We start from the raw sequence: 12,333 nt of genomic DNA on the forward strand, positions 1-12,333 counted from the left end.
GACGCACAGTTCGGGACCCCCTACCCGAGATCCGCCGGTTTTGACACCGACATTGGTGCTTTCATTGAGAGTTCCGCTGTGCTGTCACGATAAAGGCTTGATGGCTCCTTCGATCATCGGCAACGATGCGATCCAGGGTGAGGTTTTTCTCCCCGGACAGATCTTTGTATTCGGCGGCTTCGTACTGCGGGCCAACTCGCTTGGCCATCTGGAGAAGATCGAGAGCTACGCCCCTGGCCATCAGGTCAGGTTTGGAAACTTGAACTATACTGCCGACATCCGCGGAGACTTGATCTTCGATGGATTCGAGCCCATGTCAGGTGTGCCGCACAGTCACGACGAGCATGACTTAGCTCTGCCGTCAGACGGTGTTCGGGAGATCACACCTGTGGTCACTCCGGCCCTAAATCCGGAGCAAATCGTGCCGTTCAAGGACGGGTGGTTGGACCCCGCCACGGAAGCCGCACACTCAGTGGCGATAGAGCCAAATACTGACTTCACCTCCTATGAGACCAGTGTTACCTGACCCTTGGATTCGTCCCCGGCCACAGGCTCCAAACCACCAGCGTCCGTGCCTACCCAATCTGATTGGGCACCGATCATGGAGTTTACCTCCGCAGATATTTTTCACGGACGACGAAGGAATTTGTTCCCCACCCACCACCCACTTAACAGCCAATTTCGACGACTTAACCGACATGCTTGATTTCGACTCCGAAGACATCGACGGTATGGACGACGATGCAGGAGAAGAATAGGAACCACCGGCCATAGGGCGCTGGACAGCCACCTCATCATATGATATATACATGGTGGACACCCCCAAAGAAAGCAATGGCAATAAGGCAAAGGAGGATAATCCCCTCGAGAAGCAATCTAAGCACCGGCATCATCGACGCCGCTCTAAGCCCCGCCACAGCAAAAGCAACGATACCGGCACAAGAGACAATAACGCTGCGGACAGTGCCAAAGACGAAGACAATCCCCTCCAGCCAGGCTTCGAACGGGAGGATGGGCATACGAGCCCTAAGGAACAAGCGATAGACGGAGAATTAGGGGATGACATTCACATGCCCCTCTCCGAAGACGAGGTGAGCCTTGGCGACGAAGAATTCATCGTGCCTGAGGATCCCATCAAGCAGGAGTGCTTCAAGCGCCGGCTTATAGCCACAGCAAAAAGCCTGAAGAGAAAGCAGCAGCAGCTTCAAGCTGATCAAGATCTACTAGCGGATACATGGACCGAGGTCCTGGCAGCCGAGGAACACGAACCCGAGCGCCCAACCAAAAGTTACCCAAAGCGCAGGTTGCTACCCCAACTCGAGGAGGAACCATTAAAGCCTACACTACCAGCATATGATGCGGCTGACCAGCCACCTTGCGACCGAGACAAAGCGGCATATCAGCACGAAGTCCAGCCCGCACCCCGTCGCCAGTCAAACAAAAACACCAAGGCCCGGGGCTACACGCAGGACCTGCGAGACGTATTGGAAAACAAAGTAGGACATACAAGATCGATCTATTAATCACAGGGGCGTGCCCCAATGCGTGACGATGATCGTCATGCCAGATATACTAAAAGAAAATCCGGCCGGGCCGAATACAGCAGACAAGACTCGTACGAACTGCGCTGTGATATAACCCGGCACAGAGGCGCCGCACACCCACTATGCTTCACCGACGAAGTAATGGATCACGAATTCCCAGAAGGGTTTAAACCCGTAAACATTGAATCATATGATGGCACAACAGACCCTGCGGTAAGGATTGAAGATTTCCTCCACATCCAAACGGCCCGTGGTGATGATCTACATTCCATCAAGTACCTCCCACTAAAACTCAAAGGACCGGCTCGGCATTGGCTGAATAGCCTGCAGGCAAACTCCATTGGCAATTGGGAGAACTTGGAAGACGCATTCCTTGACAACTTCCAGGGCACTTATGTGCGACCACTAGATGCTGATGACTTGAGTCACATAACCCAACAGCCCGGGTAGTCAGCCAGAAAATTCTGGACTCGGTTCCTAACTAAAAAGAACCAAATTGTTGACTGTTCGGATGCCGAGGCCTTAGCGGCATTTAAACATAACATTCATGATGAGTGGCTCGCTCGACACTCGGCCAATAGAAGTCGACAGCTGGCAGCCCTCACGACACTCATGACCCACTTTTGTGTGGGCGAGGACAGCTGGCTGGCTCGTAGCAACAACACATCTAAAAATCCAGGCAATTCAGATGCCAAAGATAGCAACGGCAAGCCACGTCGCAATATCATAAACCCATAATTCATCAGTTCTCAATAAACACACTGCAAAAAGAATATTACATCGAATAGATCTCTACAAGAGAGGGGGAGAACATTGTATTGAGATCCAAAAAGAGAGAAGAAGCCATCTAGCTAATAACTATGGACCCGAAGGTCTGAGGTAAACTACTCACACTTCATCAGAGAGGCTATGGTGTTGATGTAGAAGCCCTCCGTGATAGATGCCCGCTCCGGCGGAGCTCCGGAACAGGCCCCAAGATGGGATCTCATGGATATAGAAAGTTACGACGGTGGAATTAGGGTTTTGGCTCCGTGTTTGATCGTTTTGGGGTACGTAGGTATATATAGGAGGAAGGAGTACGTCGGTGGAGCAAAAAGGGGCCCATGAGGGTGGAGGGCACGCCTGGGGGGGGGGGGTAAGCGCGCCCCCTACCTCGTGGCTTCCTGCTTTATTTCTTGACGTAGGGTCCAAGTCTCCTGGATCATGATCCAGGAGACTTACTCCTTCCCCAGGTGTGCCCTCCACCCTCGTGGGCCCCCTGTTTCTCCATCGACGTACTCCTTCCTCCTATATATACCTACATACCCCCAAACGATCAAAGACGGAGCCAAACCCCTAATTCCACGACCGTAACTTTCTGTATCCATGAGATCCCATCTTGGGGCCTGTTCCGGAGCTCCGCCGGAGCGGGCATCCATCACGGAGGGCTTCTACATCCACACCATAGCCTCTCTGATGAAGTGTGAGTAGTTTACCTTAGACCTTCGGGTCCATAGTTATTAGCTAGATGGCTTCTTCTCTCTTTTTGGATCTCAATACAATGTTCTCCCCCTCTCTTGTGGAGATCTATTCGATGTAATCTTCTTCTTGCGGTGTGTTTGTTGAGATCGATGAATTTTGGGTTTATGATCAAGATTATCTATGAGCAATATTTGAATCTTCTCTGAATTCTTTTATGTATGATTGTTTATCTTTGTCAGTCTCTTCGAATTATCAGTTTGGTTTGGCCTACTAGATTGATCTTTCTTGCAATGGGAGAAGTGCTTAGCTTTGGGTTCGATCTTGCGGTGTCCTTACCCAGTGACAGAAGGGGCAGCAAGGCACGTATTGTATCGTTGCCATCGAGGATAACAAGATGGTTTTTTTTATCGTATTGCATGAATTTATCCCTCTACATCATGTCATCTTGCTTAAGGCGTTACTCTGTTTTTAACTTAATACTCTAGATGCATGCTGGATAGCGGTCGATGAGTGGAGTAATAGTAGTAGATGCAGGCAGGAGTCGGTCTACTTGTCTCGGACGTGATGCCTATATACATTATCATACCTAGATATTCTCATAACTATGCTCAATTCTATCAATTGCTCAACAGTAATTTGTTCACCCACCGTAGAATACTTATACTCTTGAGAGAAGCCACTAGTGAAACCTATGGCCCCCGGGTCTCTTTCTCATCATATTAATCTCCGTCACTTTATTATTGCTTTTCTTTTACTTTGACTTTTACTTTTTTACTTTGCATCTCTATACCAAAAATACCAAAAATATTATTTATCTTCTCTATCAGATCTCACTTTCATAAGTAACTGTGAAGGGATTGACAACCCCTAAGCCGTTGGTTGTGTTGAGCTATTGTTTTGTGTAGGTACGAGGACTCGTGCCTAGCCTCCTACTGGATTGATACATTGGTTCTCAAAAACTGAGGGAAATACTTATGCTACTTTGCTGCATCATCCTCTCCTCTTCGGGGAAATCCAACGCAGTGCTCAAGAGGTAGCAAGAAGAATTTCTGGCGCCGTTGCCGAGGAGTCTGCGCAAAAGTCAACATACCAAGTACCCATCACAATCCCTATCTCCCGCATTACATTATTTGCCATTTGCCTCTCATTTTCCTCTCCCCCACTTCACCCTTGCCGTTTTATTCGCCCTCTCTCTCTATCCTCCCTCTCCTTCTCTATTTGCCTCTTTTTGCCCGTTTGCCTTTTGTTTGCTTATGTGTTAGTTTGCTTGTTTGTCGCGATGGCTCAAGATAATACTAAATTGTGTGACTTCACCAATACCAACAACAATGATTTCCTTAGCACTCTGATTGCTCCTCTTACCGATGCTGAATCTTGTGAAATTAATACTACTTTGCTGAATCTTGTCATGAAAGATCCGTTCTCCGGCCTTCCTAGTGAAGATGCCGCTACCCATCTTAATAGCTTCATTGATTTGTGTGACATGCAAAAGAAGAAAGATGTCGATAATGATATTGTTAAATTGAAGCTATTTCCTTTTTCGCTTAGAGATCGTGCTAAAGCTTGGTTTTCATCTTTGCCTAAAAAAATAGTATTGATTCATGGAACAAGTGCAAAGATGCTTTTATCTCTAAGTATTTTCCTCCTGCTAAGATCATCTCTCTTAGAAACAATATTATGAATTTTAAACAACTTAGTCATAAACATGTTGCACAAGCTTGGGAGAGAATGAAATTAATGATACGTAATTGCCCTACTCATGGCTTGAATTTGTGGATGATTATACAAAAAATTTATGCCGGATTGAATTTTGCTTCTAGAAATATTTTAGATTCGGCCATGGGAGGCACTTTTATGGAAATCACTTTAGGAGAAGCTACTAAACTCCTAGGTAATATTATGGTTAATTATTCTCAATGGCATACTGAAAGATCTACTAAAAAGGTGCATGTGATAGAAGAAATCAATGTTTTGAGTGGAAAGATGGATGAACTTATGAAATTATTTGCTAATAAGTGTGGTTCTTCTGATCCTAATGATGTGCCATTGTCTACTTTGATTGAGAATAATAATGAATCTATGGATGTGAATTTTGTTGGTTGGAACAATTTTGGTAACAATGCGTATAGATGAAATTTCAATCCTAGGCCTTATCCTAGTAACCCCTCTAATAATTATGGTAATTCCTACAACAATTCTTATGGAAATTATAATAAGATGCCCTCTGATTTTGAATCTAATATTAAAGAATTTATTTCTTCGCAAAAGAATCTTAATGCTATGATTGAAGAAAAATTGCTTAAGATTGATGATTTGGCTAGGAACGTTGATAGAATTGCTCTTGATGTTGATTCTTTGAAACTTAGATCTATTCCACATAAGAATGATATCAATGAGTCTCTCAAAGCCATGAGAATTTTCATTGACGAGTGCAAAGAAAGAACCGCTAGAACGCGTGCTATGAAAGATGCCTTTATAAAAAGCATGTTCTTCTAGTTCCTATGAAAATAATGATGAAGATCTAAAAGTTATTGATGTGTCCCCTATTAAATCTTTGTTTTGCAATATGAATCTTGATAATGATGGGACTGAATATGATCCACCTTTACCTAGAAGGCGTTCTAAAATTCGGAATTTGTTGATCTTGATGCTAAATTTGATAAAAGTGGGATTGAAGAAATTAAAACCCTAGATGTTGCTAAACCCACTATTATGGATTTCAAGGAATTTAATTATGAAAATTTCTATTTAATTGATTGCATTTCCTTGTTGCAATCCGTGCTAAAATCTCCTCATGCTTATAGTCAAAGCGTTTACTAAACATATCGTTGATGCCTTGATGCAATCTTATGAAGAAAAACTTGAATTGGAAGTCTCTATCCCTAGAAAACTTTACGATGAGTGGCAACCTACTATTAAAATTAAAATTAAAAATTATGAGTTTTGTGCTTTGTGTGATTTGGGTGCTAGTGTCTCTACTATTCCCAAAACTTTGTGTGATTTGCTAGATTTCCGTGATTTTGATGATTGCTCTCTAAACTTGCATCTTGCGGATTCCACTATTAAAAAACCTATGGGAAGAATTAATGATGTTCTTATTGTTGCAAATAGGAATTATGTGCCCGTAGATTTTATCGTTCTTGATATAGATTGCAATCCTTCTTGCCCTATTATTCTCGGTAGACCTTTCCTAAGAACGGTTGGTGCAATTATTGATATGAAGGAAGGGAATATTAGATTTCAATTTCCATTAAAAAAGGGCATGGAACACTTTCCTAGAAAGAAAATAAAATTATCTTATGAATCTATTATGAGAGCCACTTATGGATTGCCTACCAAAGATGGCAATACCTAGATCTAGTCTTGCTTGTTATGCCTAGCTAGGGGCGTTAAACGATAGCGCTTGTTGGGAGGAAACCCAATTTTATTTTTATTCCTTGATTTTTGCTCCTGTTTAGTAATAAATAAATTATTTAGCCTATGTTTCTGTTGTGTTTTTTGTGTTTAATTAGTGTTTGTGCCAAGTAGAACCGCTGGGAAGACTTGGGGAAAGTCTTGTTGAACTTGCTGTAAAAAACAGAAACTTTAGCGCTCACCAGAACTACTGTCATTTTTATTTAGAGAGTGCTATTTAGTTAATTATTTTTTCATATGATTAATAGATAAATTCCACAGGTCCATCAATTTATTTTAGAATTTTTGGGGTTCCAGATCTTGCGCTAGCTTCAGATTACTACAGACTGTTCTGTTTTTGACAGATTCTGTTTTTCGTGTGTTGTTTGCTTATTTTGATGAATCTATGGCTAGTAAAATAGTTTATAATCCATAGAGAAGTTTTAATACAGTAGGTATAACACCAATATAAATAAATAATGAGTTCATTACAGTACCTTGAAGTGGTCTTTTGTTTTCTTTCGCTAACGGAGCTCACGAGATTTTCTACTTTAAATTTTTGTGTTGTTAAGTTTTCAAGTTTTGGGTAAAGATTTGATGGATTATGGAACAAGGAGTGGAAAGAGCCGAAGCTTGGGGATTCCCATGGCACCCCCAAGATAATCGAAGGACACCTAAAAGCCAAATCTTGGGGATGCCCCGGAAGGCATCCCCTCTTTCGTCTACTTCTATCGGTAACTTTACTTGGAGCTATATTTTTATTCACCACATGATATGTGTTTTGCTTGGAGCGTCTTTTATGATTTAAGTCTTTGCTTATTAGTTTACCACAATCATCCTTGTTGTACACACCTTTTGAGAGAGCCATGCATAATTTGGAATTTGATAGAATACTCTATATGCTTCACTTAAGTCTTTTGAGTTATATAATTTTGCTCTAGTGCTTCACTTATATCTTTTGGAGCACGGTGGTGGATTTGTTTTATAGAAACTATTGATCTATCATGCTTCACTTATATTATTTTGAGAGTCTTAATAGCATGGTAATTTGCTTAATAATAATATGCTTGGTATTCAAGACTTGTAAAACCTTCTTTTGAGTGCGTTGAATACTAAGAAAAAAAATTGATGCTTGATAATTGTTTTGAGATATGAGGATGGTGATATTAGAGTCATGCTAGTTGAGTAGTTGTGAATTTGAGAAATTCTTGTGTTAAAGTTTGTGATTCTCGTAGCATGCACGTATGGTGATCCATTATGTGATGAAGTCGGATCATGATTTATTTATTGATTGTCTTCCTTATAATTGGCGGTCGGAGATGAGCGATGGTCTTTTCCTACCAATCTATCCCCCTAGGAGCATGCGCGTAATACTTTGCTTTGATAACCTCTAGATTTTTTCAGTAAGTATATAAGTTCTTTATGACTAATGTTGAGTCCATGGATTATACGCAATTTCCTTCCTTCCACCATTGCTAGCCTCTCTAATACCGCGCACTTTTTGCCGGTATCATACACCCACCAAATACCTTCCTCAAAACAGCCACCATACCTACCTATCATGGCATTTCCATAGCCATTCAGATATATATTGCCATGCAACTTTCCACTGTTCTGTTCATTATGACACGCTCCATCATTGTCATATTGCTAGCATGATCATGTAGTTGACATTGTATTTGTGGCAAAGCCACCATTCGTAATTCTTTCATACATGTCACTCTTGATTCATTGCATATCCCGGTACACCGCCGGAGGCATTCATATAGAGTCATATTTTGTTCTAAGTATCGATTTGTAATTGTTGAGTTGTAAGAAAAATAAAAGTGTGATGATCATCATTTTTAGAGCATTGTCCCAAGTGAGGAAAGGATGATGGAGACTATGATTGCCCCACAATTCGGGATGAGACTCCGGACAAAAAAAAGAGGCCATAAAAAAAGAGAAGGCCCAAACAAAAAAAAGAGAGAAAAAGAGAGAAGGGACAATGTTACTATCCTTTTACCACACTTGTGCTTCAAAGTAGCACCATGATCTTCATGATAGAGAGTCTCTCATTATGTCACTTTCATATACTAGTGGGAATTTTTGATTATAGAACTTGGCTTGTATATTCCAATGATGGGCTTCCTCAAAATGCCCTAGGTCTTCGTGAGCAAGCGAGTTGGATGCACACCCACTTAGTTTCTTTTGATCTTTCATATACTTATAGCTCTAGTGCATCCGTTGCATGGCAATCCCTACTCACTCACATTGATATCTATTAATGGGCGTCTCCATAGCCCGTTGATACGCCTAGTCGATGTGAGACTATCTTCCCCTCTTTTTGTCTTCTCCACAACCACCCTTCTATTCCACATATAGTGCTATATCCATGGCTCACGCTCATGTATTGCGTGAAGATCAAAAAAGTTTTGAAAATTTCAAAAGTATGAAACAATTTCTTGGCTTGTCATCGGGGTTGTGCATGATTTAAATACTTTGTGTGGTGAAGATAGAGCATAGCCAGACTATATGATTTTGTAGGGATAGCTTTCTTTGGCCATGTTATTTCGAGAAGACATAATTGCTTTGTTAGTATGCTTGAAGTATTATTATTTTTATGTCAACATGAACTTTTGTCTTGAATCTTTTGAATCTGAATATTCATACCACAATTAAGAAGATTTACTTTGAAATTATGCCAAGTAGCACTCCGCATCAAAAATTCTGTATTTATCATTTACCTACTCGAGGACGAGCAAGAATTAAGCTTGGGGATGCTTGATACGTCTCCAACGTATCTATAATTTTTGATTGCTCCATGCTATATTATCTACTGTTTTAGACATTATTGGGCTTTATTATCCACTTTTATATTATTTTTGGGACTAACCTATTAACCGGAGGCCCGGCCCAGAATTCATGTTTTTTGCCTGTTTTAGGGTTTCGAAGAAAAGGAATATCAAACGGAGTCCAAATGGAATGAAACCTTCGAAACATGATTTTCTCATCAGATAAGACCCAGGAGACTTGGCCTCCGTCAAGAAAGCCACGAGGCGGTCACGAGGGTGGAGGGCGCCCCCCTAGGGCGCGCCCCCTGCCTCGTGGGCCCCTCGAAGCTCCACCGACGTACTTCTTCCTCCTATATATATCCACGTACCCCCAAACGATCGGGGATGGAGCCAAAAACCTAATTCCACCGCCGCAACTTTCTGTATCCATGAGATCCCATCTTGGGGCCTGTTCCGGAGCTCCGCCGGAGGGGGCATCATCATCCTACCCCCTCCGATGAAGTGTGAGTAGTTTACTTAAGACCTATGGGTCCATAGCTAGTAGCTAGATGGCTTCTTCTCTCTTTTTGGATCTCAGTACAATGTTCTCCCCCTCTCTTGTGGAGATCTATTCGATGTAATCTTCTTTTTGTGGTGTGTTTGTTGAGACCGATGAATTGTGGGTTTATGATCAAGTCTATCTATGAATAATATTTGAATCTTCTCTGAATTCTTTTATGTATGATTGGTTATCTTTGCAGGTCTCTTCCAATTATCAGTTTGGTTTGGCCTACTAGATTGGTTGTTCTTGCCATGGGAGAAGTGCCTAGCTTTGGGTTCGATCTTGCGGTGTCCTTACCCAGTGACAGAAGGGGCAGCAAGGCACGTATTGTATCATTGCCATCGAGGATAACAAGATGGGGTTTTATCAGATTGCATGAAACTATCCCTCTACATCATGTCATCTTGCTTAAGGCATTACTCTGTTTTTAACTTAATACTCTAGATGCCTGCTGGATAGCGGTCGATGAGTGGAGTAATGGTAGTAGATGCAGGCAGGAGTCGGTCTACTTGTCTCGGACGTGATGCCTATATACATGATCATACCTAGATATTCTCATAACTCAGCTCAATTCTGTCAATTGCTCAACAGTAATTTGTTCACCCACCGTAGAATACTTTTGCTCTTGAGAGAAGCCACTGGTGAAACCTATGGCCCTCGGGTCTCTTTCTCATCATATTAATCTCCGTCACTTTATTATTGCTTTGCTTTTACTTTGCCTTTTACTTTTTTTACTTTGCATCTCTATACCAAAAATATTATTTATCTTCTCTATCAGATCTCACTTTCGTAAGTGACCGTGAAGGGATTGACAACCCCTAAGCGCGTTGGTTGCGTTGAGCTATTGTTTTGTGTAGGTACGAGGGACTCGTGCGTAGCCTCCTACAAGATTGATACCTTGGTTCTCAGAAATTGAGGGAAATACTTACGCTACTTTGCTGCATCATCCTCTCCTCTTCGGGGAAATTGAACGCAGTGCTCAAGAGGTAGCAGAGATCCATATGATGTAACTCTTTTGCGGCGTGTTTGTTGGGATCCGATGAAATTCAAGTTTATGATCAGATCTATGTTTTTATATCCATGAGATGAGTTTCTTTGATCTCTTTTATGCATGATCTCTTATAGCCTCATATTTCTTCTCCGATGTTTGGGTTTCGTTAGCAACTCGATATATTTATCTTGAAACCGGAAGAGGTGCCGGGTAGTGGGTTTGATCTTATGGTGCTTGATCCCAGTGACAGAAGGGAACCAACACGTATGTATCATTGCTACTAAGGATAAAAAGGTGAGATCTATATCTACCGCCATATAGATAAACGGATCTTGTCTACATCATGTCATCGTTCTTATTCCATTACTCCGTTTTTCCATGAACTTAATACACTAGATGCATGCTGGATAGCGGTTGATGTGTGGAGTAATAGTAGTAGATGCAGGCAGGAGGTGGTCTACTAATCTTGGACGTGATACCTATGTAATGATCATTGCCAGGATATCGTCATAATTATTTGAAGTTCTATCAATTTCCCAACAGTAATTTGTTTACCCACCATTTTTTATTGTTCTCGAGAGAAGCCACTAGTGAAACCTACGGCCCCCGGGTATTATTTCTCTTATATTTGCCTTGTGACCTACTCTTTCATTTGCTTCTATTTTCAGATCTATTAAACCAAAAATGCAAAAATACTTTGCTGCACTTTATTTTATTCGCGATCTATTTATCCAATCTATTACTACCTTTTTACCATCACGCACCAATTTTTGGCGCCGTTACCCGAAAGGGATTGACAACCCCTTTAACACGTCGGGTTGCGAGGTGTTGTTATTTGTGTGCAGGGGTTGTTTACTTTGTGTTTCTTGGTTCTCCTACTTGTTCGATACCTTGGTTTCATAACTGAGGGAAATACCTACCACCATTGTGCTACATCATCCCTCCCTCTCCGGGGAATTACCGACGTAGTTCCAGCTGCCATAGGACCTCCCAGTACCAGCCCGGCGGAGCCCAGTCCCGGACATGGCCCCTCTGATCAAGCAGGTGTCCTCCGCCGAGTCGACGACGAGGATGTGAGATAGGCATCATCGGCGTCGATGCGGGAATGATTGCTTTAACTAAAAAATAACAACAAATGTGACATGTTCAACTAGTTCTATTACTTTAACTAGTTCTAACTAAAAATAAACTTACTATAAATAAAAATAAACTAGTTCTTACTAAAAATAAACTAGTTCAACTAGTTATATTAATTTTCTTACTAAAAATACACTAGTTCTATTAATTCAACTAGTTCTTACTAAAAAACTAGTTCAAGTAGTTCTAATTTTCTTACTAATTCTACTAAACACTTACTAAAAATAGTTAAAAAACTACATTATACAATAGTAAAAAAACTATAGCAAAAACAGAAAAAATAGAGATGGAGGGAGGAGGGGGAGGGGGAGGGAGGAGGAAGGAGGAGGAGGGAGGAGAGAGGAGGAGGGGGCGATGGGAGGAGGAGGTGGTGCCCAGAGGAGGAGGAGGAGGAGGAGGAGGGAGGGGGGAGGGGCGGTGGGAGGAGGGGGAGGCCGAAGGAGGTGGAGGGAGGGGCGGTGGGAGGAGGGCTGCCAGCGGAGGAGGAGGAGG

This window comes from Triticum aestivum, chromosome 5A, assembly GCF_018294505.1.
Source record: "Triticum aestivum cultivar Chinese Spring chromosome 5A, IWGSC CS RefSeq v2.1, whole genome shotgun sequence".
NCBI lineage: Eukaryota > Viridiplantae > Streptophyta > Magnoliopsida > Poales > Poaceae > Triticum > Triticum aestivum.